The sequence below is a fragment of the Peromyscus eremicus genome, chromosome 8a (assembly GCF_949786415.1).
Source record: "Peromyscus eremicus chromosome 8a, PerEre_H2_v1, whole genome shotgun sequence".
Classification (NCBI taxonomy): domain Eukaryota; kingdom Metazoa; phylum Chordata; class Mammalia; order Rodentia; family Cricetidae; genus Peromyscus; species Peromyscus eremicus.
In genome coordinates, this window is record NC_081423.1 from 4,021,988 (window position 1) to 4,049,474 (window position 27,487).

At 49.9% G+C, this 27,487-nt stretch overlaps 1 protein-coding gene across 1 annotated transcript in view; it reads left to right on the top strand.

Moving 5' to 3' along the window:
• The first annotated feature begins 2,507 nt into the window (after window positions 1-2,507).
• Window positions 2,508-27,487, top strand: part of Litaf (lipopolysaccharide induced TNF factor) — a 35,155-nt gene continuing 10,175 nt past the window's right edge. Inside the window, exon 1 of the mRNA XM_059269122.1 lies at window positions 2,508-2,602. The gene's annotated coding sequence lies outside the window, so the exon portion shown is untranslated. The remainder of the gene's footprint in view (window positions 2,603-27,487) is intronic.

Genomic DNA, 27,487 nt, shown 5'->3' on the forward strand with positions numbered 1-27,487 from the left:
GGCTGTGGTGGGAACCTGTGCTTCATTCCCTTGTGAGGTCTGAGTAGTATTTCCTGGTGTGGCTACGCCACATTTGTTTACCCATTGATCGGTTGGCCGTTTTGGTTTTTACCCACTTTGGCTTTGAATAGCTGCCCTCAACAATCTTGAACAGACGTACAAGTTGTTTTCAGCTCTGTGTGCTACCTAGAGACAGGGCGGCAGCTGCACCCTCTCACCGTTCTGGACTGGCTGTTCCGGAACTCACTCTGTAGACCAGGCTGGCCTCAAACCCACAGAGATCCACCTGCTTCTGCCTCCTGAGTGTTGGGACTAAAGACACATGCCACTACCACCTGGCTTCAACACACATTTATTTATTTACTGTGTGTGAGCACACATTATGTACACATGCACAGATGCATGTAGAGAGGCCAGGAGCCAATGTCACATGACTTCCTCAGTTGCCCTCCATCTTTAAGGGAGAGCTTGAATACAGTCTGCACCTCCCCCCCCCCCACTAGCCCCACAGCATAAATTAAGCAGTTGCGGTCCCCATGTTTGGGGAAATCCTAGGATCAGCATATGAGGAATACAACAGATGAGCCTCCCCTTGGGAAAAGCAGTCACATGACCATGGTATGCTATCTCCCCTGCCAGGAAAGTACACCCTACTTTTTTTTTTATAGAATCTCTTACTGAACCTGACGCTCTCTGGTTCTGCTAGGCTGGCTGCCAATGAATCCAGGCATCCTCCTGCCTCTGCAGTCCTAGCACTGAGGTTACAGACTCCCTCTGCCTCACCCAGTTTTTAAGTGTGCTAAGGATTGAACTCAGGTCCTCATGCTTGCACCCCGCCCCCCATTTATTTTCTCTTATGAGAACATTCTACAGCTCTCACAGGGTGATGTGGCTTCTCACTGTGGTTTCCATCACATTTCCCTGATGACTGAGGAGCCTGTAGGCATTTGCACACACACCTCGGTTTGGTTGTCTATAGCTTATGATAAAACACTCTCCAAAATCGACTCGGGAGGAAAGGGTTTGTCTGTTTGTTTTGTTTTTTGAGACAGGATTTCTCTATGTAGCTTTGGAGCCTGTCCTGGAACTCACTCTGTAGACTACAACGCTGTCCTCAAACTCACAGAGATCCGCTTGCCTCTGCCTCCCTAGTGCTGGGATTAAAGGTGTGTGCCACCGCCTGGTTTAAACTGATTTTTAAATATAATTTAAAATATGTGTTTATTTGTGTGTGTGAGTTTGGGCATGTGAGAGTCATGGTATAGGTGAGTGTCGTGGGAAAGGCACATGTGGAGGTCAGGGGACAGCTTTGGGTTCTTTTCTCACTGTCCACCTTGTTGAGCAGAATCTCTGCCTCTTCTGAGCTGCCTACTGTAAGGGGCCGCTCCTGAGAGCTCCCTGGCCGGGCTGTTCTGCATCTGCTCCTCTCACAGCCGGAGTCCTAGGATACGGATGCATGCCACTGAATCCAGCCTTTTTTAAAAATACGAGTTGTGGGGATCTGAACTTTCACCCACTAAGCCATCTCCTTGGTTCTAGTCCCTACCTCAGCCCCTTTGGTTTCCTGAGATAGGGTCTTACTAGGCAGAGCAGGCTGGCCTTGAACTCGCCTCATTTTCTCCATTGCTGAGATTACAAATGTCCACCACCACACCAGATCCCACTGCCCATTTTAAAACTGAGTTGTCTCTTGGGGTGGGTGGTGGTGGTGCATGCCTTTAAATCCAGCACTCTGGCAGATTCTAACACACACACACACACACACACACACACACACACACACACACATTCAGACATGTATGTTGAAAGAGTAGTTTTCTTTTTGTGTGTGTGGGATGGGTTGAGACATGGTCTCACTGTGTATCCTAGGCTGGCTTCAAACTTCCTGTCTCCCAGGTTAGCCTCAACTTCTCGATAAACTGTTTCTCAGCCTTCCCAAGTGTTTGGGGTCACAGTATGTGTCACGATACTCATTTATGAGGCACTGGAGACGAACCGAGATTTTCATGCACGATATACCAGCCCCTTAACAGCTGAGCTGCAGATCTGCCTGGTTTTTGTTGTCTTGAGACAGGTCTTGAGACACTATCGAGCCTTAGCTTGCCTGGAACTCACTGTTGTAGATCAGGCTGACCTCAAACATATGCCTCTATCTCCGGTACAGTTCTTTATATAATTTGAATATTAGACCTTCATCAGCTACATGACCTACAATTACTGTCTCCCGTTCCGTAGGTTGTCTTTATGCCTTTTTGAGGGAGGATGTATAGTTGGGGTGTTAGAAACAAAGAGTAAACTCCTCGCTCCGCCCTCTCCCAGGCCTCCGCCGCTCGTCTAGTCCGCCTCGCGCTGGACCCTCTTGGCCCCGCCTCCCCGCGCCCCGCCTTTTGAGAGCCCCTCTGGTCGCAGTTTCCTTCCCACCCCGCCTGTAACCAGGCTGTCGCCCCGCCCTCCCAGGCCCCGCCCCAGATGGCCTCCCGCCCCCTCCAGGCCACGCCCCGAAACATCCCCGCCCCCGGCTCGCCCTGCCTCCCTGGATCTCTCCCGGCCCGCGCGCGCGGCTAGTGCAGACCTCCCGGCTCGACAGGCGGCGCGGGCGGCGGTGAGTGTGGCGCTGCTGGGTGCTGCGTGGGGAACGCCAGGCGCGGGGCGCAGGGCGGCTTCCGAGGCGAGGGCCGCGCTCTGGCACCTGCCTAGAGCCCCGGGACACCGCGCTCTCCGCGGGTGGCGGGTGGCGATGTCGCGGGACCCGGGTGGCGCGCTCTGGGCGGGATTCAGGGTGAGGGGTTCCAGCCGTGCTCTGGTAGTCTTTGGTCCGCAGGCCCGGAGTGCTCAGCTACCATCTGAATCTCTCCAGATGATGCCCCTGGGGCTTATAGGACACGGCGCGGTTTTCTCTAGTAGCCTCTAGAATCTAAGTTGCGATTTGGAGAACGATCGCTTGCGGAGTCTGAGACCAAAAGTGAACAGACAAAAAGCAGGACAACTTTCCAGATGCTCCGTAGCTGCTCCGGGCCCGCGCGTCGGCATTTTTGCTCTTATCCCTGTGGGTTTCACGCGGGTTCCCAGCAGGGTGCGGGCGTGCCGGTGCGCAGGGGATCCGGTGAGATCGCGGAGCTCCTAGCCCAACGGCCACCGGTAATGACGGTGGACGTGGCCCTGACTGCCCAGCCAGCCCAGTTCTTGCTTCCCGGGGGGTTTCTAGTCAGCGTGGGTCCAGACGGTGTGCTTAATCGTTATTTGGTGTTGAGCCCGTACCTTCCGTTCAAGCTTAAGAGGAAGGGTTAGAGGGGCATGGGTGTGTTCTGGAAAGGCGGAGCTACAGTGATCAGGCCGCTTGGACCTTCCCTAATATTGTCGGGTTTTGTGCTTCCGGATAGTGGAGCTGATGTCACTCACTGTTGATTGAGCGGTAGTCGTTGGGAAATAGTTTGTGAGAGTCACAGGCGTTCTGAACTCCCATCAGCTTTTGTTGTTTTGAGTGAGACAGGGTCTTATATAGTCCAGGCTGGAATCCCAACTCCATATGTAGCCGAGGTTGGTCTTGAACTCCTGGACTTTCTGCCTTCACAGTGTTGAGATTACAGCGTTGTGCCATCCTGCCCGCTCCTCCAGCCTTTTCAAAATCTAACCGCCCTCCCCTTGGCATGGTGAGCGGGAGCTGGTTCAGGGACTCCTGGACTCCATATTGGAGTCCTTTGAAGGAAATGATTTCCACCAGTAGGTGCTTGCCTGCCGTTCTGCTCTCCACTCCAGCCTTCCCAGATTGGCTCTTTAAAACAACTAATGTAGGTGGCTGTAAAGAAAGGCACTGGGTGGTATCAGGAATTCCTCCTGTGTTTGGCTTTATCAGTCGGATCAGGATCCAGAGGGTGTGTCACTCGCTCTACCTGGCCTAGAATACACCCATACTTCACCTGGCTCTCTTCTCAGCCAGTCCTTGCTTTATAAAAGTGTACGTCTAAGAAACATTTGCTGTAGGTCTACTGTGAGAGAGGCCCATTGTTCTCTCTTTCCTGTTGCACTAAAAGCATTAATAATGAATAGTTTTATTCCTGCCTGGAAAAAAAAAAATCTGTGTGATGTTTTTCTGGATTAAGTGACCCAGTGATTGCTCTAAAATGTCTCATCAGTTTCTTGAGTCTCTAAAATACTAGATTGAAGTAGCTCTCATGTCTTTGGCACATACGTTTCCTTTGTCCTTCCTTATGGACTGGCCACAGGAGGGTGGAGGACTACACCTTGTTCTGTAAAGGTGCTAAAAAAATGGCTCCTGGTCCTGAGTGGCTTATGCTATGGGTGGAAATCAGGCATGCTGTTGAAAAGTGCAGAGCTCAGCTCAGAATTCCTCTAAAGCTGGGAGGCATTCCTAGACAGGGAAAGTTATATGGAAAAGCTGAGGTCTGAGCACACTGCACATAAGCAGAAGAATCCCAGCAAAGCTGCGGTGGAGGTGCAGATAAGTCCAGGGTCAAAGACGGAAGGAGTTGGCAGGCATTCCCAGCCTAAGCTGAGATGATAAGCTGTTCCTGCTTTTCTACCTTAATCTATTCCCGTCATCCCTGCTGCTGGGGCATGGCCCAATGCCACTGTGAGAATGGGCAGGACCCCTTCCTTCCCCCACCTCTGAAGGGAAGTGGGAAGAGGAAGCCCTGGAGTGCTGGCACCAGTCTCTCCTTTTCTGTTTGTTTTGGCTTTCTGCTGCCATGAAAATAACCCGGGGAGCCAGGTGGCCTGTGTCCACAGGTAAACAGACTCTGCTTCTGTCTTGCAGCCCGTTGGCCACCATGGCTGACTCTGAACATGACTGGTGTTTACTTACCGTGGAACTGGTGTTTGAGGTCAAGTGCTGCTTTCCAGGGGTCCTCATAACTTCACTTTATTGTTGAGCATTCATTGGCACTCTGGATAGACACCGTGATGACAACGTTAGACCCACTGAAGTTGTCACTTGGCTACAGGTCTTTGGAGATCTGTGTGTCATTTCATTAGGTTTGTAGACACAGAAAGGTATGGCCCCTGTCCCACCAGTCTAAGAGTCACATCCAAAATGCCTTCAACAAAAGAGAAATTAACTACAGAAAAGTATAACAAGTCCAAGAGTTTTCATATATGAAGACCAAAGACCCTGAGATAGATGTTTATTGCTACAAGGATGATAGATGATGGGGCTGACGCAAGTCTGCTCAGTCTTTTCTGGCATTCTGTGAATTTCTTTGTCCTGGGGTAGGGTAGGACCTCAGGTTTTCACAACTATGATCAGGCAAGAGAGGAATTTTTTTCTTCTTCCTTTTCCTCTTCTCTTTCTTTAAATTCATGTGCACGGGGTCTGGAGCAATAGCTTGCTGCTATTCCAGAAGACCTGAGTTCAGTTTCACCACCCATGTTAAGCAGGTCACAACTGCCTGAAAACTCTAGCTCCAGAGGATATTGTGCCCTCTTCTGGCCTCTGTGGGCACTGCACTCGTATACACATACCCACACCTGGACACATAATATATACATAATTGAAAGTAAAAAATAAAACTTAAATAAGTTTTTAAGTGCAGGTAGGTTCATGTAACCATGTGTACAGAGAATAGAGGACAACTTGGGGACTTTGGGTCATCTTCTGGAATACTGCCTACCGCCTTTGAAACAGGATGTCTCATGGGCCTGGGGCTTACCGCTTAGATTAGCTAAACTCACTGCCTGGTCAGTGAGTATCAGAGACTGTGAAGGCTGTCTCCCCAGCGCTGGGGTTACAAGCATGTGCTACCATGCCTGGCTTTTTCTGTAGGTCCTGGATATTGAACCACATCCCCAGACCAGCACACCATTGTAGCCAGGTGGCTCCTGCAGAGTTAGAGTAATAGCCCCAGGTTCTATGACAGCCTTGGAGAGAAACCCTGGTTCCTTGACCTGCCGGTGGGGAGGGGAAGGCAGGAAGCAGTCAGAAGGAGGCTGTGCTTCTGAGGCCCAGCCAGTTCCCTTTCTGTTCAATCACCAACATGCTGTGTGTTGTCCTTGGCAACTTAGTTGTCTGCGCGTCAGTACATAGTGGACAACAGCTCTCCCTCCACTCAGCCCCACACCATGCAGAGCGCTAACTCCCCAGGGTCCGAAGCCTAGCAAGTGTGTCTGGCATCATTACTGATACCATCTACAGAGCTCACATGGGAGAACCCTGCAGTCAGGTTACAAAAGAGAATTATGTCAGGTCTCATTCTCCCTGGGGTGCAAATGGCCTACAGGGCACAGGTTGGACACACTGGAAGACTTGTGAAAAATGTAAGCCATTTGACCTATGGAGCCTCTTGAGCGTGTGATCTTGGAGTTTAAGATTTCAGTGTTAGTGGACACAAGGCTACATACCTCTCATTCCGCCCTCAGGAGGCTGAGGCCAGAGGATTGTTGCATGGCAAGTTTGGGCTGCTGCACAGGGAGACCCTGTCTCAGGAAACCAAACTAGCAAAAGTAAAAACAAATCCTGAAACGGCAACAGAAAACTTAGCATTGACCTGCTCATCTCTGATTCCAATGCCGTTTATGGACCATGTACTGATATTTGAAAAATTTATATTAAGAACCAGCAGTAGGACTGGCTAGATGTCCCAGCAGGTAAAGACATCTGCCACCAGGTCCTGTGATCTGAGTCCCGCCTCACAATCTGTGTAGTGGAAGGAGAGAACTGACTTCCACAAGTTGTGTTTTGACCTCCACACTTGCACTGTGGCACACATACGCACAAGCACACATACACACACACTAAAGAAATGCAATTTAAGAATTAAAAATAAATAACAAAACCCAGCAGGATTTCAGGGAATGTGAAGATGAAATCAGACATAATTTGAGCAATGATTTGAAGCTGGTACCCGCTTTCTTTGTCGGTGGCCCCGTCTTTTGTCATTGAACCGTCCCCACCCCACACCCCGGCACTAATCGGGACATGCAGGATCTGATAGCCTGGCGCAGGCTCAGTGATGCTTTTGGTGCCGTTCATCAAAAGCTGGCATCATGGGGGAGCCTGGGATGTGGTTTCACCCGGGATCCCCAGGGAAGCGGTCCACACTGATTGTAGGGTGCAGCTCTGCTTGCCGTGGAACATTTTTCCATTCCACAAATCAATGTAATTTGTAGTTATGCTGTATTTGAACCTGACTTTAAGCTTGTGGTAACTTTATCTTTGACTTGTAGGACATATGACCCTGCAGAAACCACTGAAATTCAGAAGATGGAATTTGAAAACATTTCTCTGAAATAATTTACTAAGAGCTTTTGAGTTCCTCTCCAAGGTGTATGGTATCAAGTTTGTCAGGGCGGTTAGACACCACCCTGCAAAAGCTGTTTTTTCTTCCTTTCCCAAAGAGGCTTAGCCCTCTAAACCACAGAGGGCCCTGGGTTGCCCTGTTGTCTCAGTCTGCTCCCCCCTCATTCTGTGGCATGTGAGAAGCCCCGTTCATTCTCCTTGAATGGCCGGTGCTCTGCACTTGAGAATTGTTAAGCAATGTTTGTTCTCATGGACATACAGTCCCGGGTTTAGTTCAGTCCTGCTCCGTTACACACACACTGTCCTAAGGAATACTTTGCTCCTTCTTCCAAGACCTCAAAGACCAGACCGGTTGGCCCTCTCAGCTGATTTCCGTCTTGTTTACAAACTATGCCATTTTCTAAGGCTCACATCCATCTGCGTGCCAGCTCTTTTCCCTTACTGCGGTCATTTCTGAGATCTCCATATTAATACCACCCAGCCTTGTGCATCCTTTCTAGGGCTGGGGTGGTGGGCAGTGGGCACGGAGTGGATAGAAGAATTCTTTTTCTTTCTGGAAGAATTGGTTGTAGGGGATTACATTGGTAGTTGAAAGCCGATTCATCTCTGTGAAGGCCTTGTCCTTTGTGTGTTGATCTGATACCTAAATCTAGGAAACCATTCTCTACCAGGGAGCCTGTATTTCCCACAGCATGTACCACCCAAACGTGGCATGTACCACCCACGCATGGCTGAAAACGGAGAGTAGGAGGTCCAGGAGACTGTTCAGCTTGGACAGGTCTTCCTTCTGCTAAATCCTAGGGTCTCGTCTCTTTTAAATTTGTTTTAAACCTTTTTTTCCCTCTCTCTTTTTGAGACGGTCTCATATAGCCCAGGTTGGCCACTAACTCCCCAGGTCTACCTAAGTTTGAACTCCGGATCCTCCTGCCCCCACTTCCTAAGTTCTGAAATTACAGGGATATACCACTAAACATGGCTACTTTTCTTCTTCTAAGTGTGTGTATGTGTGGTGTGAGTGCATGTGCATATTCCTGTTCACGTGTGTGTGAGGGTGCATATCTGTGTGGGTGAGTGTGGACACCCAAAGGTAATGTCAGACTTCTTCCTCACTTGACTTCTACTTTAACTGTTGAGGTAGGGTCTTGTGCTGAACCTGGAGCTCCCCATTGGCTAGCTAGCCAGCTGCCCCAGCCCCACCACCCTCAACCCCTGTGTCTGACTCTGGAATGCTGGAATTACAGGCAGCTGCAATGCCTGCCTTTTTTACATGGGTTCCAGGATCTGAACTCTGGTCCTCACACTTGTAGGGCAAGTCTCTTTCCACTGAGATATCCCTCCAGTCCTTACTTCTCTTCTCTTCTCTTCTCTTCTCTTCTCTTCTCTTCTCTTCTCTTCTCTTCTCTTCTCTTTTTTCTTTCTTTCTTTCTTTCTTTCTTTCTTTCTTTCTTTCTTTCTTTCTTTCTTTCTTTCTTTTTACTCCTTCCTTCCTTCCTTTTGAAACAAGGTCTCTGTTATGTAGCTCTGGCTGTTCTAGAACTTACTCTGTAGACCAGCCTGGCCTCAGCTCACAGAGATCCACCTGCTTCTGCCTCAAAAGTGCTGGGATTAAAGACATGCATTCATCAGTACACCTAGATTAAAAAAAAGAAGCATACAGTTTTAAAAATTTGTATCTGTTTGTTTGAGACAGGGTCTCTGTCTTAGTTAGAGTTCTATTTCTGTGAAGAGACACCATGACCACAGAAACTCTTATAAAGGAAAACATTTAACTGGGGTGGCTTACAGTTCAGAGGTTCAGTCCATTATCATCAAGGTGGGACATGGCAGTGTGTAGGCAGACATGTTGCTGGAGAAGGAGCTGAGAGTTCTACCTCTTGATCTGCAGTCAACAGGAAGTGAACTGAGTACCCTGAGTGTTTTGATCAAAAAAGACCTCAAAACCCACCCCCTGTGACACACTTCCTTCAATAAGGCCACACCCACTCCAAAAAAGCCATACCTCCTAATAATACCACTCCCTATGAACTATGGGGGCCAATTATATTCAGACTACCCCAGTCTCCCTGAATATCCCAGGTCAGATTTAAATTCATTATCCTCCTACCTCAGTCTCCTAAGAGCTATGATTATAGATTTTGGCCCTCCTGCTTGGCCTAAAGAAAATGGCTTTTAAAAATTAACTTAATTTTTTTTTTTTTTTGAGACAGGGTTTCTCTGTGTAACAACAGCCCTGGCTATTCTGGAACTCACAGAGATCAGCCTGCCTCTGCCTCCTGAGTGTTGGGATTAAAGGTGTGCGCCGCCATGCCTGGCTTAATTTTTATTTTTTGTGTATGAGTGATTTGCCTGCGTGCTTGTCTGTGTATTGCTTGCATGCTTGGTGCCCACACAAGTCAGAAGACGGTGTCCGAGCCCCTGGAAATGGAGTTGCAGACTGTTGTGAGCGGCCATGTTGGTGCTGGGAATCCAATTCAAGTGGGCTCTTGCCCCAGAGGAGCATAGTACAGTCCAGTTGCAGAAACAGAACCTGCCTAGAGTAAGAAGCAATTAGGGCCCAGGAGGCAGTCATGTGCCATCAGGACTGGTTGTGTGTAGGTGGCCCTGGGAAGTAGGGTGGGCCTGAAGAGAATGCTGGATGCCATAGGTGTTTTCACATGATCCTAAGTCTTACTAAAGGCATCCTTCCCAAAGCCACCTGGTAACCTGCAGCCATTGGAATCTGTCAACACTGGGCTAGGAAGTAGATGTGAGACTCCACAGCACCTCAAATATTAGGGAGCTGTTAGATGTTTATAGGCTTGTGGGACATTGTAGCTGGACCCCTCCCTCCTGGTAAACAGTTGGAGGAATGGGCCTGAGTCCTATCTCTGGCCCTGGAAGGCCATACTAGATAACTACCTAAACCCGGTTCCAGGATTCCAAACCCCTTGGATTACTGCCTAGCAGGACTGGCTGGCTTTCCTTCCTTCCTTCCTTCCTTCCTTCCTTCCTTCCTTCCTTCCTTCCCTCCTTCCTTTCTTTCTCTCTTTCCCTCCCTCCCTCTTTCCTTTCTTTATTTCTCTCCCTCCGTCCATCCCTCCTTCCCTCCCTTCCTCCCTCCCTCCCTCACTTCCTCCCTCCTCCTTTCTTGACAGGGTCTAATGTATTCCAAAATGGCCTGATGCCTCCATCTACTGAGGTCTGGGATTGAAGAAGGCTAGCTAGGAGGCTCTGAGAACTGAGCACTACAAGGTACTCCAAATGCGCCTGTCAGGCACCTGGACAGGACAGTGCCTCAGGAAAAGCTGCTGGTTCTGGGGCAGCTGAGGTGGCTCATCAGGTCAGTGTGTTTGCTGTGCAAGCCTGTCGACCTGAATTCAATCCCTGACACCCACGCAAGGTGGAAGGAGAGAACTGACTCCAGAAAGTAGTCCTCTGACTTCCACACCAGCTCCCTCCCCACCCCCATAATAATAAAAGATACATTTTTGAAAACTGTTCTAGAGAGTTCAGAATAAGCTAGGTGTAGTGGTGCACACCTGTAATTCCAGTACTGGGGAAGCAGAGGCAGGAGGATCAGTGCAAGTTCAAGCCAGGCCTACTTAGCAAGACCATTTCAAAATAAAATATTTTTAAACAAGGAAAAAGACTCCAGTAAGGCCTGCAGAGGTGGGGCACGGTCCCCTGGGCTTGTCCAGTGTGCGCTGTCCGAGAGCTTCCGCTTGTCCGGGTTCCTTTTCATTTTTAAGGTATTTATCTCCCATGTATGTATGTGTGTGAGCACGCATGTGCCTCAGCCTTGAGTCATTGTGTAGCCCTTGATGGTCGGATTACCAGTGTGTACAATCATGCTGGGCTCTCAGCTGAATGATGTCAAGGAAGATCTCGGGACCCTGGGGGACTAGAGATCCCAGTGATGAGAGCAGATGGCCATCTGGCTCCGTCACTCCCAGGAAGTACTACAGGGCAGGAACAGCTTTTCTCTGGCAGGAGGAAATGTTTACAGATAACTTACACTGTTGGGATATGCATTACAAGAAAGAGAAGCAGGCAACATCTAGTCACGCCCTCTAGACGTGACTGTGGGGACAGTCTGTGTAACAGGTGACAGCTAGCCTGTGACAAAGTCCAGCCACACGTGGTATTGACTTTTGGTCATCTTTCCTAAGCTGTACGTATGAGCCTGTCTGGTGAGGAGCCTTCCTGGCAGAGGGCCAGAATGATGGAGTCTGTCAGACGATGGAGTCGGTCAGAACAGTCCTGCTTTCATGGAAAAGGCCTAGTCCTGAAACTCTAGGTCAAACAAGGAGCTGGGCTTTGGGGGTAACTTTTTCTTTAAGTGTGTGTGTGTGTGTGTGTGTGTGTGTTGCATACAGTGCTCTTAGAGGCTTCAAGAGGACTTGGAGTCCCCTGGAACTGGAATTACAGGGGTTTTGAGCTGCCAGATGTGTGCTGTGTCTTTCACAGGGGCAGCTGGTGTTCTAACAGCAGAGTCTTCTCTCCTGCCCCTTTGCCTTTGAGACAGGATCTCACGTAGCCCAGGCTGGCCTCAAACCCTTTGTATAGCTGCAAGTGACCTTGAACTTCTGATTCTCCTGGTTCCACCTCCTGAGTGTTAGGATTACAGACCTGCACCACTAGGGTTTGTGGGGATTGAACCCAGGGATTCATGCATGCAGGGCAATCACCCTACCAACCAAGTCACACCCTAGCCCCGACGCATCAGTGTTTTGAGTCACAACACTAGTAACTGTTTGTGTAGAGTTCTTACACACTTGGTTCTGATGGGGTCCAAGTCCTCAAAACTTCATAGCAGCATGTTGGAGAAGGTGGTGGTGGTGTACTGCCATGGCCCCTGGTGTAGCCAGGGATGAATTAGAACCAAAAAGTGTAGACAGACCCTCTCTCTCCCTTCTCCCCATCTTTTCATTTCCCGTCTTCTCCCAGACTTAAAGAAAGCAGAGAGAAATATGGGGTCAATTTTAGAAGAAAAGTTAAGATACTGTTTTGGGGAGGGAGAGAGGGCTCAGAGGTTAAGAGCGCTGGCTGCTCTTGCCGAGGACCCGGGTTTGATGTGTGTCTCGGTAGCCCCAGTTCTAGGGTACCCAGTGCCGCCTTCTGGTCTCTGCAGGCACCAGGCGTACATCATCCACACATAAAATCAAAATAAATGAGTCTTTTGAAAAGATACTGGTTCACCAGGCGGTGGTGGCACACGCCTTTAATCCCAGCACTCGGGAGGCAGAGGCAGGCGGTTCTCTGTGAGTTCGAGGCCATCCTGGTCTACAGAGCAAGTTCCAGAATATGCTCCAAAAGCTACACAGAGAAACCCTGTCTCGAACCCCCCCCCCAAAAAAAAAAAGAAAGAAAAGAGGTTTGTGGAAACATTTAAAGAGCTTGAGGGCAGGACTGAAAGGGCAGTACAAAGTTCTGGAGCCTGGGACCTCTTGCATTTGTGAGTGGTGCCCTTGGCTTTTGATATGTTTGGTGTTGTCGTGAGTTGCTGGGTAGCTCCTGGCATTCTGGGGTTGGAGGGTTATTTTGAGGATCTGAACTCCCTTCTTGATAAGGGTTAAGTGACTTGGGGAACCGCTGGATCCTCCAGAGGCCCAGACTGGTACCTCCTTGATGCGGAGGCCCTGGAAACTGGACTGCACCCGCCTGGCCCACCTTCCTGCTGCCCCCCCCCCCATCCCAGGACACAGATGGCTGCCTTTGGGCAGATGCCCACCCTACTTATCGCCTTTGCCATCCCCCAAACTCCCTCCTCCTGTGTCTACTTGGGTCTGTTGGTTGTTAGCGTTTGCCTCCCTGCAGACTCCTTAGGCCAGCAAGGAAGGTGCTCAGCTTCCCGTGCCTCACTCACCCTTGACCCTCCGAAGTCTCTGCATGAGAACGGGCCATAGCACAAAATACCAGCAGCGGCGGTGGCGGCCACACCTTTAATCCCAGCCCTCGGGCGGCAGAGGCAGGGGGATCTCTTTACAAGACCAGCCTGGTCTCCAGAGTGAGTTCTAGGACATCCAGGGCTACACAGAGAAACCCTGTCTCGAAAACAAAAACAAACAAACAACACCAAAAACAGCAAAGAAACTGCAAAGTGGGAGAATGATAGAATAAGAGTCCTCTTGCTAAATGATAAAACTGCTCTTTAATTGTAGGACTCCTTGGACATCAAAATTTATGGGTGCTCTGGCCTCTAACCAAAAATAAAAAAAATGGTATGGTATTTGTGTTGAACCTACAGATCCCCCACATACTGTTAATCATCCCAGAAACCTCTCTAATAATTACTTATAAGACCTAAAACAAAACCAGATGTGATGTTGCCTGCCCGTAATCCCAGCACTTGGGGAGGCTGAGGCAAAAGGACCAGGTTCAAGGCTGTCTCAAAAATCCAAAAGAAGGGGTTTGGAGAGGTGGCTCAGTGGTTAAGAGGGCTTCCCACCTTGCCAAGGATCAAGGTTCAGTTCTCAGAAACCACGTTAGGTGACTCTCATAAGTGTCTGTAACTCCAGCCTCCAGGGATCAATGGCCTTTTTCTGGCCTCTTTGGGCAACTATTCTCATGTGTGAATATATATGTATATATGTGTGTGTATGTAAAAAACCCTGTTTTTTAATCCAAAAGAAAAAATGGTAAAACAGTGTAACAGTAGGTAAATAATTATTCTACTGTATTGCCTCGGGAATAATAAAAAGTGTGTGCATACTTAGTGCACTGGTTTGGCTTTTTCCAAATGTCTTTAGTCCATGGTTGGTTGACTGTGCGGATGTGGTCACCACAGATAGGTTCTTCCCTCAGCCTGTAATTAGAGCCTTCCGCACTCTGCAAACAGGAGGGACCTGAGACACAGTTCACAGGACAAAGGGCTGTGGTCATGTTACTTTAGCCTAAGAGAGATGCCTGGGAGTGGGGGCAGGTAGAGACAGGTTGGCTGAGGACATTGTATTCACCTGAGAAAAGGATTTATTTGTTGGATGTGATTATGGCTGTGGCAAAGGTTGGTCGCCTCCCTCTTCTGCCCTCCTCTGCTTCCTGCAGGGACCCTGCATCATCCCTTGTGTTCTCAGGTGTGTTAGGCGTGTGAGAGAAGGACCTGTATGATGAGGGTGGTGGCACCTTGTGGCCGTTCTGCCTTGTTCACAACACAGCATTTCTCAGAGATGTGTTTCTGCACACAAAATGTCCTGCTTCTTCTTTGAAGGCTGTGTACCACGTCCTTGTGTGGCAGGGTGACTGGGCGGTCCACAGCCCTGTCCAGCAGCTCTACAGAGAGAGCTCTGGATTCTGGTGGTCAGAGCCATGCCAGGTTCACCACACAGGTGGGGAAATCCATGGCCACAGACTCATGTATGTTCACTTTCAGCCATGAGCCTCAGTTTGCTGTCAGTGGAGGCCTGTGTATCTACACCCCAGCCAGCTCCACATGAGATTTAGCCAGGTTGGGGTTTTTTCCCTCCCAGATAAGCTTTTTATTTTAGTGTGTGTGTGTGTGTGTGTGTGTGTGTGTGTGTGTGTGTTCATGTTTGTGTATGCACAAGTGTGTGCATGTGAAGGCCAGAGGACAACCTGGATGTTATTCCTCAGGTGCTGCTCACATCTTTCTTTTGCAATAGTGTCTTTCACTAGCCTGGGGCTCACCAAATAGGCACCGCTGCTTGCCAGAGAGCCCAGTGCTGGGCTTACATGTGTGCGTTTGAGGCAGGGTCTCTCAGTGAACCTGGAGCTCATGATCCGGGTTAACAGAACTACCCAGTAGCTCCAGGGACCCACCCGCTTCTGTCCCCCCAGCTCAGGAACTACCAGTGAATGTTGCCACACTTTATCTGTGCTTGCAACCCGCCCCCCCCCCCCCCCCGCCCGCCCCGTTAAATTCAAGTCCTCAAGTCCCTGTAGTTATAAGGCCATCGCTTTACCTGTTCAGCTGTCTCTCCAGCCCTAAATAAACATTTTACTTTAGAATAGCTTCAGATTTACAGAAAAGCTGCCAAATTAGCCCAGAAAGTTCCTGTGCACTCTTAGTGCACTTGACTACAGTAAGAGGCCGAGTGAATTGGAACAAATAGAAACATGTCTGCTTGGGTCAAGAGGCTGAACTACAAGATTCTGATTGGTGCCCAGTGAGGGAGGGTTTTCTTTGTTGTGCCCTCTCAGGGTCCCTGTGGGGACTGAGGGGTTATAAAATACATTCAAGACACAGTATTCTGCTCCTGGCCCCTCACATGTCCCTGTCACATGTGAAGTCCATTCCATTCCCATAGTGTCAAAGGCTTGTTCAGCCCAGCTCTAGTCCACAGTCCATATCGCACTGAAGTCAGATATGGATGAGACTTAGGACACAAACTCAGCAATTTTCCTTCTGCTAAAAGCCTGTGAAAAAAGTTGTGGGTGGAGGACATTCCCTTAGAGAGGACCGGGTAAGGAGGAAGGAGTGCCCGCTGTAACAGGACAGTGTAACCTGCAGGTGTGTGCTGGAGAACGTGCCTCTCGCTTGAACCTGCTCCTCACGATCCCAGTTAACGGAACTGTCCACCAGCTCCACGGTCCGTCCCACTCCGTCCTCCAGTTCTGACATCACAGACTCGGCTCCCTATGCTTGCACGTTGAGCTCTGAAGAACCTTCTCCCAAGCCAAAAGTTATGGGTTGGTTGGTTGGTTGGTTTTTGCTTCTTTAAATGATTTATTTATTTTTAAATTTTGGGTACGTACGAGATTCCTGGTGCCCGTGCCTGTGGAAGCTAGAGGTGTTGGACCATCCAGAGCTAGTCACAGGCACCTGTGAGCTACTTGACGTGGGTGCTGGGAATTGAACTTGGGTCTTCTGCAAGAGCAGTAAGTGCTCGTAACCACTATGCCATCTTTCTAGCCCCCAACCCCTTTTTGAGACAGGGTCTTGCTGTGTATCAAGCTGACTTTGAACTTGTGGTTTTTCTGCCTCTGCCCCTTGAGAATTAAGATATGAGCATAGGCTCATACCCCCAGATTTTTTTTTTTAAATATACATTTCTTTCTCTTTTTGAGACATGGTCTTATGTAGCCCAGAATGGCCTTAGACTCCTGGTCCCCCTGCATGCATGCATTCATTCATTCGTTCATTCATTCATTCATTCATTCGTCTGTTTGTTTATTGTTGTTGTTTTTGAGACTGGCTTTCTCTGTGTAACAGCCCTAGCTGTCCTGGAACTCGATTTGTAGACCAGGCCTTGAACTCACTCACAGAGATTCCCCCTACCTCTGCCTCCTAAAGGCATGCACCATCACACCTGTTTTTGTTTTTGTTTTGTTTTGTTTTTCTATAGGCAAGCCCTGCCACACCTGGCAGAATATTCCTTCCTTCCCTGTGCCAGCGCCTGAAGTCCTGGGGCAGCCATGTCCCCTGCTTCCCCCACTGAGCGCTCTCACAGGCTCACTGTCTGGTGGCTTCACCCTGTGATTCCACCAGTTGTCAACCTGATGGGGACTCACAGTGGTGTCTCCTCTGTGACACCTGGGAAGCACCAAGGTTGCCTGTGTATCTTTGAGGTATAGGTAGGTGGAAGAAGCTATGTGCCAACCCTACCCCATATCTGCTTCAGCACCTGCTGGATTGAGGGTTCCTCACTAGAGTTGGGGTGAGGTTATCTTGAGGTCTTCGAGGCTCTTCTGGAAACCTGGCCTTGAGGTCCCAGCTTGCCTGGCTCTCCAACATGCCTGCCTGCTGTCATTGTCCACAGACTCCCTCTAAGCTATTCTCTTCAGAGGATGGTTCCCGGCCACTCCCTCGTTCCTCTGGGGATGCCATGTGTTTATCTAGTCAGGCTGAGATTCCCAGGCTCCTCTCTGGCTCCGCTCCACTTCCGCGAAGTCATTTCTTTCTTCATTTTGCTAGATGTGTTTAAAAGCAGTCACATAGCGCTTCAACATCTTCTGCCAAATGTGGCTTTTACGTTCTCCTCCCATGGCTCCTCAGGGTATGCCATGGTCCTGCCAGCTTTTACTGCTTCAGAACAGGCGGGGCCGCACTCTAGTTTTCCTCTGAGGTCTCAGCCTCCCGGCTCTGACTGCTCTGGTGACTTAGGATGGTCTCACTCCCTGCAGGCTCCGTCTGAGGCCTCTCTCAGAAGTCCCCTTCCAGCCACTTTCCTGTCCCTTTTCCTGGCTGCTGGCCTCCCCACCTCTGCCTGTTACCCAGTTCCAAAGATGTCTACGTTTCAGCCATCCACTAGGCCAGCACCCACCACCTCAGGCCTCATCGTGTGTTCACTACAGTAAGAGGATACATGAAATCCTGTAATTAAAACAATCCATCTCAGGGCTTTGTGCATGCTGGCCAAGCATTCTACCAGCTGAGCTCTAGCCCTACTTTATTTATTAATTGTTTTTGAGACAGGGTCCCTCTCTATGTAGCTTTGGCTGGCCTGGAACTTGATGTGTAGCCCAGGCTGGCCTTGAGCTCACAGAGCTCTGCCTGCCTCTGAGTACTGGTGTTAAAGGCGTGCGCCACCACCTGGCTTCTTCTAATCCTAGTTTTAAAAAAAGCTTTTTTCTTCTCTCTCTCTGTCTCTCTTCTTTCTTTTTCTCTTTCTCCCTTGTCTTCCCTCCTTCCCTCCCTCCTTCTCCCTCTCTCTCTGTCTCTCTCTTTCTTTCTCTTTTTGAGAAACCGTCTCACTGTGACTCTCTGGCTGGCCTTGAGCTCCCTGTATAGCTGAAAATGACCTTGAACTTCCCATCCTCCTGCCTCCTCTTGTTTAGGTACTAGGGATAAAACTCAAGGCTTCATGTACGCTAGGCAAGTACTACCCATTGAGCCCTGTCCTTCTCCTGGGACAGGGTACACTTATAATGAACAGAAACTGGTTCACAGTTGTAGAAGCTGGAAGTCCATTAGCAAATGGTATCTGGTGGGGGCCTTCTGCCGTATCACGTGGCAGAGGCCTGAGGTAGGGAAAAAGGGCACTAACCTAACTTGCCTTTTATAATGATCCTGCACACTAGAATACGTTGATCTGTTCGTTAGACCCAGATTCCCAGAACTAAAGTTTTGGGGATCAGGTTTTCAACACACTGTTTTGAGGACAGGTTGGACTCAGTGCTCAGCATTGTCTGTTGTTAGGCCTTACCTCACCAGGGGACATCTCCTGATGGAGGAGCTGACACGGGCATGCCACCCTTCAGCTGAACCCCATATTTCGTTTGAATGTCGCCAGTTCTGCTGTTCCGAGGTCCTGTCCTGGGTCCCACATTGTCTTCAGCTGTCAAGTCTCGCTCCACTGCCAGAATGGTGGTTCTGGGTTCTGCCTCATTGGCTGTGATCTGGACTGGTTTGAGGTGTGCTGACTGTGTTCCCCGTGACGGGTTTTTTTATGATCCAAATGTGCCAGGAGTGTGGAGAAAGGAGCTGTGGCACTCTCTCCCACTGTGGCGACAGGTTCATGGAACCCACCTGGCTTCTCCTGCCTGTGAACTCTGGTCTTCTGGAATCTCTGTTTTGAGAGGGATGGAGCCTACTTAGGAGGTTGGAGACGGACGCATGGGCCCAGAGAAGGACTGTGCTCCATTGGTGGGGTTTGAGGTTGAGTAGTGAAGGAACCCCAAGTTCTTGGAGACCCACTTTGGAAAGTCTGGGTCAGTGTGGCATTAAACTGGCATGCCACTGTGGCATTATCTTGCTAGGAGGATGTGGTCTCCAAGCCTGTGCTCAGAGCCTGAGGCAAACAGAAACCAGGAAGGGGATGTGGCCAGGGAAGGAAGGAGCCTTGTGGAAGGTGGACCTGTGAGATAGGCAGGTGGCAGGGCCAAAGACTGGACTTTTCACTGTCACAGAGAAGAGGTGGGCCCCTGTGAGGCCTGAAGACCACAGAGGAAGGCCAACCCTTGGCTTAAAATGGAGCTGGAGGGGCTAAGAACATAGCTCAGTTGGCAGAGTGCTTGCCTAGCGTGTGTGAAGACCTGAGTTCAAGCCTCAGCTGTGGTGGTGAGGCTCTTATTCCAGTACTGGAGAGGTAGAAGCAAGGAGGGCCAGAAGTTCAAGGTCATCCTCAGCTTCGTAGTCAGTTTGGTGCTAGCCTGGGATACACGAGACCCTGCCTAAAAACAACAATAAAAATAACTGACAGTTAGGGGTGGCAGGGGACAAGACACACCCTCAGGTGTCTCCTTGGGCCAAAGTTAGGTGCTCTCGGCTCTAATCCGGTGGGGAGTGTCTTTTGGGCTTCCCTGGCTTCTGGGGTGGGGGCTGGGACTCTACCTTTGCCTATAGCCTCTGACATGCCTTCCCTTTATAAGGGCATTTATGATGACCTGCAGCCCTCCACACACTGCCTGCAGGAGTCTTTGGCATGTAGCATCCTGGGGTACAAGCTAAAATTTCAGGATTTACTTACGCCCCAGGAAAAGGCAGGGTCGGTTCAGAATGGCAGGTACTTCTGAGCAAAGTAGAGATCTACCAGGAGGAGCCTACTCTTGAAGGGATCTCATTGTGGGGCTCAGAACAGGCTGCTTGTGGTGGTGGCACTGGGGTGTGTTGAAGGGCTTTAGCCTAGGACATTGGGGGGCTCAGAAGTCCCTGTCTGCTCTCTGGTATCTTTGAACCGGTTTTTGCCCCTTGGGCCCTCATGCAGAGAGGAAGGGTCAAGTCTTTCCACCCCTGCCTACATTCTTCCCATTCTTCCTAGAACCAAGGGTGGGTGGAGGCAAAACCTAGGGAGAAGCCCCTTCCACAGAGCTGGAGACTTGTGTCGCCGCGACCTTTCATGAGGGATGACCAAGCCTGGAGACTGGTAGACTGGCATTTTCTTTTTTCTTCCTCTGGTTTCAACTTGCTCCGCCACCTCCACACTTCCTTGTTCCACGTCTGTCCACCCACATGGCGACTTGACCTCCTACCTGGACATTCCAGGGCACCCTGTTGAGGCGTATTCCACCCTCAGGAATCTGGAGGATGCAAGGGGCTGCTGGCTCAGTTCTGAAGGTGGCCAGCCTCACCGCCCGGTTGTAACTGGATCCTCGTGTCTGAGCGGAAGTGTGAGGGTGTGAGGGTGCCTGTGTGAATGCACCCTCCCTCTTCTTAGATCCTAATGGCTTTTGTTTCCAGATCATCCATTGTGTCTGTGTGTGCTCGCATGTGGAGGCCAGATGTCAGCCTTGGCTGTAGTCCCCCAGGAGTCATCCACCTTGTTTCTTGAAACAGGGTCCCTCACTGACCTAGAAGTCACCACGTAGGTTAGGCTGGCTGGCCAGTGAGCCGGAGATCTGCCTCTCCACCTGCCCAGTGCTTTATCACAACCGTGCAGCAGTATGCCTAGCTTTTTTGAAACATGGATTCTGGGGATCAAATTCAAGACAGACATATCACCAACTGCCCTATCTCCCCAATGTATGCCACCCCCTTTTTGAAGAGAGTCTGTGTAGCCCAGAATGGCCTTGATCCTCTTGCCCAGCCTCCTCAGGAATTACAGGCCTGTGCTACCACACCTCGTTCTCTGCTTCTAAATCTTGATGTCGATGGAGCTGGGTGACATCTAAACATGGCTACTGTTCTCTCCAAGTGTTTCCTACGTACCACTGAGAGACCCTCTTGTCCTGCATTGCTTGAGACTTTCCTGGATTTTGTACCCAAAATGTTCCCTCTTCAGGGAAGCCCTCTGCCCCAGGTAAACTGGGGTACGGCTCACCTGTGCATCACTATGATGTTTTGGCTGTGGTTCTAGCCAAACATTTCTGTTGTTGCTCTTACAGAACCCACGGGGTAGTCAGGAAGACAGATGAAGAAAAAGTGCCCTGGACAGCTACAGAAGAAATGGGGACAGCGGCAGCTAAGGCAGGGCACCTGTCCCGTGTGCTCTGGGTGCTTTCCTCAAATGGGCTCCTTTACTTCTAAGAGGAGAGGAAGCACCTACCATATGCCTATTTTACGGTCACCCATGCACTAACGTCCCGCCATAGGGCACGGGAGCCTGGGTGTGAGCCCTGCCCTTGCTGCGCTCTGAGGCGGCCAGAATGGCTTCTCAGAAGGCTCACAGTGCCGGCCTGGGTGTAGGGAATGAGGAGGGGCTGGCCCAGCCATCCAGGGGGGTCTGTGGAGGCAAAGTGAGGAAGTCTGCGTGGGGACACGGAATCAAGGGTGCCAATGCAGACGTTTGCAGCGATGACCGATGAAACAAGAGGTCGTGTGGGCAGTAAGGGAGACCCTCGTGGTCTTTGAAAGCCAGGACATTGATCACCCTAGTCAGGGCATGGTGGGGGTGGTCACTGGCTTGGCTTCAGATTTTCAGTCCTTGGAAGGCCTGAGGACCAATATGCAGGCTTGAATATTAAGTTGTGCCTGGAACATTCTGGCAATGTCTTCATGCTCCTGCTACCCCCAGGGGTGGAGATTTTAGTAAAGGTATTTTAATATATGCTTAAGCACAAGGGCTAGGGGAAAAGAGAAGAAAGTAAAACACACCCAAAAGACAGAGTCACAGCAAGTAAGACAGACACTGGGTACTGGCTCCTCAGGGCTGAGTTGTCTGATTTTTCCAAGACAAGACCTCTTTGTGTGTGTGTGGTGATGTTGGGAGTCCTCCTTCACCTCTCTCCACTTTATCTTTTGAGATAGAGTCTCACTGAATTCAGAGCTGCCCGCTGGCCAGACTGGCTGGCTGTGGCTCTCTGGGGCTCCATTCTCCACCTCTGTGGTGACTCCCTTTACAGCAGGCAGGGACAAAGTGATCCTCGAAGAGATAAGAATGAAACTCAGCTTAGCCTGATTTTATTGTGACCAGTGCTGGACCAGAACTTCTAGGGTCTGGCCAGATCATTTTGCTTAAGTCATATTTAAGCACAGCACAATTTTTGAAAAAAGTGTTCAGCTAACAGTTAACTCAGTCCCAAGTGCACAACAATTTAAGACATGTTTACATTGAGATTCCTTACAAAATACACCTGGCTTCTTTCACAAGAATGTGTACTGTTGACTCAGATATTGCCCAAGATTTAGGGTCTGGGGAGTTTGACTGAGGTAAACATAATGCCTGTGGATGTCAGGATTGGCCTGGCCCTAAGATAACATAGAAGTCACCTAGGCTGTTGTAAAGTACAAGTGACCTCACTCCTAAGAGTGGGTTTATGATCTAAAAGCATTTTAGATCTCAAGATTTAGGGGAAAGGGTCTTGGATAAGTAAAAACCTGAATTCTGGGAGATACGGTCAGGGCCTGTCTCATCCGACTGCAGAGGATCACCAGGTTGTAAAAGGACATCATTCCCAGCCTTCCAGGAAGAGCAGGTGTGCGCCTCATTCTGTTGAAGAGGTGAGCTGTGTGTTAAACGTTCCAGGGCTTCTCCAGGGCACAAGGCTCTGTCCTCTCCACACCTCCTCAGTGCTGGGGTTACAGATATGTGGGTGCTGGCGATCAGAACTCAGGTACTTACAGACAGAGCCATCCGTCCTGCTCCTAGCTAATACTTTTGCAACAGGGTCTCACTGTGTAGCCCAATCTGGCCTTGGAGTTAAGGTCCTCTTGTCTCTACTGCCTGAATTTGAGGTTATAGGCGTGTACTAGCATGCCTGGCAGAATTAACCATTTAAAGGCAACAGTGGCTTTTTATACCTCACCATGTTGTGTAACTATCACCTCCATCTATCACATCTCATCACCTCCAAAAGTGCCCCATTTCCCTCCCGTGCCATCCCCCAGTCCCTGGCCCCAGCCAACTTGCTTCCTGTGTCTGCGGACTTCCCTGTTCTGGGCATTTGGCATCAGCAGGCCTGCAGGGCCAGAGCCTTTCATGTCTGGACTCTAACAGAATGATTTCGAGGATCATTAGCAGCCACGACTGGGAACCTGAACCCTAGTGAGGAGCCAGTGGCCTGGCGGCTTCTCAGCCTTTGGCAGCCGCATCTTTAGCTTTAAATCGGGGGCTCGGCTGACCTGTGTGGGGACAGCCAGTCTGGCTCAATCAGCACGGAAGAAACGTCTGCCGTAACTGAGTCAGTCTCCTGAGCTGCTGAGGACAAATTCCTTAGAAACAAATCTGCCTGAACATGGGGTGTCCCTCCACACCCTGACGCTCGCTGAGCATAGTTGAGAACACTAACGATCGCTGGGCCCGATAATGCAGCGTCTCCCCAGGATTTGGGGGTGTTCTCCTCTTCAACAGCATTGCCAGTTTGCTCTCAGGGGAGGGTCCCCAGAGCCTTTGGCTTTTTGTCTCTGAAGCAGATGGAGAGGTACCAGCCCTGTGAATTTTGCATCTCTCCACCCCCAACCAATCCAGATCCCTGATTCGGATGAAGCAGATAATTTTCAATTAAAAGTGCTTGGTGATAAAATAGTTGAAATTTATACTTGGTGAGGAATTTTTATATCCTGTATGGGTGTGTGGAAATTTACTTTACCATACCAAAAAACTTTCTTTACTAAAAATATGTCATGTGTTAGAATGGTGGAGAAAGCGATGCCCTTGGTAGTCAGATTTGGGGCTGTCACCTAGGTGTTGGTCAACTTGTACAAAGTAAGGCTGCCGCTTCTGATGTTCTCCCGGGCTGGGAGGGGCTTCGGTAAGGTGTAAAGAGCTCTGGAATCTAATGGATGTGGGTCAAGCCCCAGCCTCTCACCTTCTTCCCTGTGTGACTTCCAATGAGCAGCTTAACCTCTCTGAGCCCGTTAGTTCAGGTACAAATTGGGATGATCGTAATCATCATAATATTCTGTCTCACCGACTCATGTAAAGGGACAAATTAGTCTGTTAGGTAACGCAAGAGGGAGGCGAGGTTCATCTTGGTGTTTTGTCTTGTTTTATGGTGTTAGAGGTGGAACCCAGGGCCTGAACACATGCGTACTCTACCACTAAGTCACATCCCAAGCCCCCATCTTGGTGTGAATCCAGGAGAAGAATGGGTACTGAAAGAGATGAGTACTGTAATCGATTTGTCCAAGCCAGAGTCTCAGTACTCAAAGGAAATGCCTAGTAGGACTCAGTTGGCCAAGTGCCCACTGCACAGAGTGAGGGCCTGAGTTCAGATCCCCAGAGTCCATATAAAAGCCAGCATGCCTGTAATCCACAGCACCAGGGAGGCGGAGACGGGAAGATCCAGGGCTCACGGGCCAGCCAGTTAGCCAACCTCACTGCGCATTGGGTTTGCTGAGAGTGACGAAGGAAGAGACCCCTGACGTCTGATCTCCGTGGGCACAAGCACACATGTGTGTGCACACACATGCACACACAAAATAAATAGCAGTGTTGGGAGCCGCCTGGCACTGCCCTCCTCCTTCTGGTGCCAAGCACAGAGTGTTTTCAGTGATGAAGGCTGGATGGTGACGCTGAGGAGGAGTGACTCAGTGACAGGGTGGAAGTGGACACCAGCCAACCCAGTTGTGCCTGGCCCCAGAGCAGTAGAGGGGAGCGTTCCGCAGGCCCCGTGTGTCTGTCACCACGAGTGTGCTGCGACTGTCCTGGAGGGCCTGGACTGGGCAGGTGGAAGGAGAGCCAGGTTCAGTCAGTGTCGGAAGGGTTACATCTGTGACAGCACTGTGACATCTCTCTGGCTAAGGGACAGGCTGACTGTCTCAAGAGTGCACTCACTAGGGAGTGACAAAAGATGAAGACAAAGTCATAATAAATATGACAGTGGTGTGAGGCCCTCAACTCTCCCCAACAAAATCTTATTTCCTAATTTTGGTTTCTCTTGTTAGGCAGAAATTAAATTATATCTAATTAATTAATTGAGTTAAACATAACTTAATTATTCTGCCTGGGATGGAGTGGCGGTAAAGAAAACAGGCCTGAGTGAGAAGTCCTTCTCTGTAACAGGTTCACTTGAGTCTCCTAGACACAGCCCTGCAGGCCAGAGATGACTGTCACCTGTGTGTCCCCGTCCTCCCCGGTGTCATTTAAGATGCCATCTGCCCCAAAGCGGATCACTGAGGCCCGGACACGAGGGATTGTAAGTGGTGGGTTTGGATAGGACAGGGGCATTCTCAAAACCGGCCCAGTCTCCAGTTCTTGCTTGTCTGCAGCGGAGGTGGGAGTTGGTTCCCCAATCTCAAGCCCTCTACGGTGTGTTAACACAGAGCCTGGCCTCAAAGGTGGCAAGAATTTTATTTAGGGTGGCCACACAGGCACCTTGTGCCAAGCATGACTCTAGGCCACTGTTTCTCAGCCTTCCTAATGCTGCTGCCCTTTAACACAGTTCCTCATGTTGTGGTGACCCCCAATCTTAAAATTCCTTTTGTTGTTACCTCATAACTGTAATTTTGCTACTGTTATGAATTATAATGTAAATATCTGTGTTTTCTGATGGTCTTAGGCGACCCCTGTTAAAGTGTCCTTAGATCCCACAGGTTGAGAACTGTTGCTCTGGGCCCTTCTAAAGCAGAACCTGGAATGTCTGGGCAGCTGGCCTTGTCATCCCCCACGCCCCGCATGCCACCCCTGAAGCTAGCCTCTCCACTCCACTTCACCTTTACGAAGTAGATGTGGAGTTAGGCATAGTGGTGTACCCCCTTAATCTCAGCATTTGGGAGGTGGAGACAGGTGGATCTCTGAGGTTCAGGCCAGCCAGGGCTACATAGTGAGACTGTCTTCAAAACAAAAAAAACAACCAAACAAGCAAGATTTGGACTTGACAGGTTTGTACAGGAATGCCTCCGTCCAAGTTTGGAACTTGCTGAGGACAGAGGAGTCCTTCTGAGATGGTGGGACAGCCACTCCAGCTCCCTGTGATTTCTTGGTGAATGCTGGGAGAAGGTGAGTCTGAAAGATCTTAACGACAGTTAAACAATGGGGAGGAAGGAAAGGTACAGCCGCATTTCTTCCACACAGCTCCCAGTAACTATGGCAACCAGATTCTGTCAGGATCACCTGACTCAACTAGTGTGGCCACTCAACAGCCCAGGGCCACCAAAGAGGTGTTACAAGGCTGGACTTCCTTTAGACAAACAAAATTAATTTATTTTGCGAGCGACGGGGCACACTTACATCATGGCCAGCTTTGGTGTGGAGGTCAGAGGACAACTTGCAGGAATGGATTCTTTTCCCCCACATGTGGGTGGAGGAACCAGCCTTTGGGGCAAGCGCCCTTTCTGTCTGAGCCCTTGGCTGGCCTTTGCTTTTCTTTCTTTTGGTAGAATTATAAAGCATTTATGCATCTGTTGGATTCAAAAGCAGTGCCCTGGAGAGATAGTGTTTGTCTGCATTTTCTGGAGGATTCAGTCTGAGCACGTGAATGTGACTCAGTTCATGAGAGTGTGTGTGAGGGATCGGGGAGTCAGGCCTTACTCTCCAGGCCAAGAAGTCCATCCCCTTTCTTCCTTTGAAGGTGATGGGGAGAACCCCACCCCCCTCATCCCCAAACCTGGAAGTCCATTCTTTTAAAATGCAGTATAAAGCCAGGCATGGTGATCCAGGGCTGTAATCCCAGCCCCTGGGGAGCTGAGGAAGTGGCAAGTCACGGGTTCTAGACCAACCTGGTCAACATAGAAGTCTTGTCTCAAGATAATCAAAATCAAGTGCGGGTACCAGGATGGCTCTCCAGCTGCGTGGAGTCAGCTCCGCTGGTGGTCCCAGGCCAACTTCACAGCTGTACGCCCTTTCTTCCCCTCCAGCACATTGACTCCCATGCCCCACCCCCCTGCCAGGGGCAATTTTAGGATTTCTGAAAGCACCATCTTATAATTTTTTACATGTCCTAATTTTCATAGTAAATCTATGAAGCAGGTTTGCGGCTGGCTGTTCTTGAACCAGGAAAGGACAGCGCGTCCCTCACATCCGTCCCTCCCATGGCAGGATAATGTCTGCTACTGCCAAGCAGGAACTGCATTACCTCTCTGTCAGGAGTTTCTGCAGGCTGGGTCAGTGCTAGAAGCTGATGGGGTGGGGTAGATCATCTTCCCGATGATCAGCCTGTCGCCTTGCCTCTGCATTTCTTTTCCTGTCAGAGGAAACCCACAGAGCATCTCAAACTGCTTGTGGGCCCTGTCTCATTCTTTTGGTCTTTTTATTTCTAGCTCTGAAGTGGTTTTCACAGCACGCTCCTGTGATCTTCTGAATCCCCCTTCCTTCCCTCCTAGAGAACTTGGTGCCTCATTCTCCCTGCCATCTACACGCAGGGCTTCTGGTTTGCTTCGTGTAGGATGTCGTCTTGAACCATGTAGCTCACTTCAAGTTCTTCCATAGCTGTGCTCTTAAAAAGACACTGATGGAGCTGGAATTAACTTAATTCCATACGTAACTAACATTGAACATGTAACCAGTGTTTACGTTGCTGATGGGCTGTCTTGCATTAGTCTTG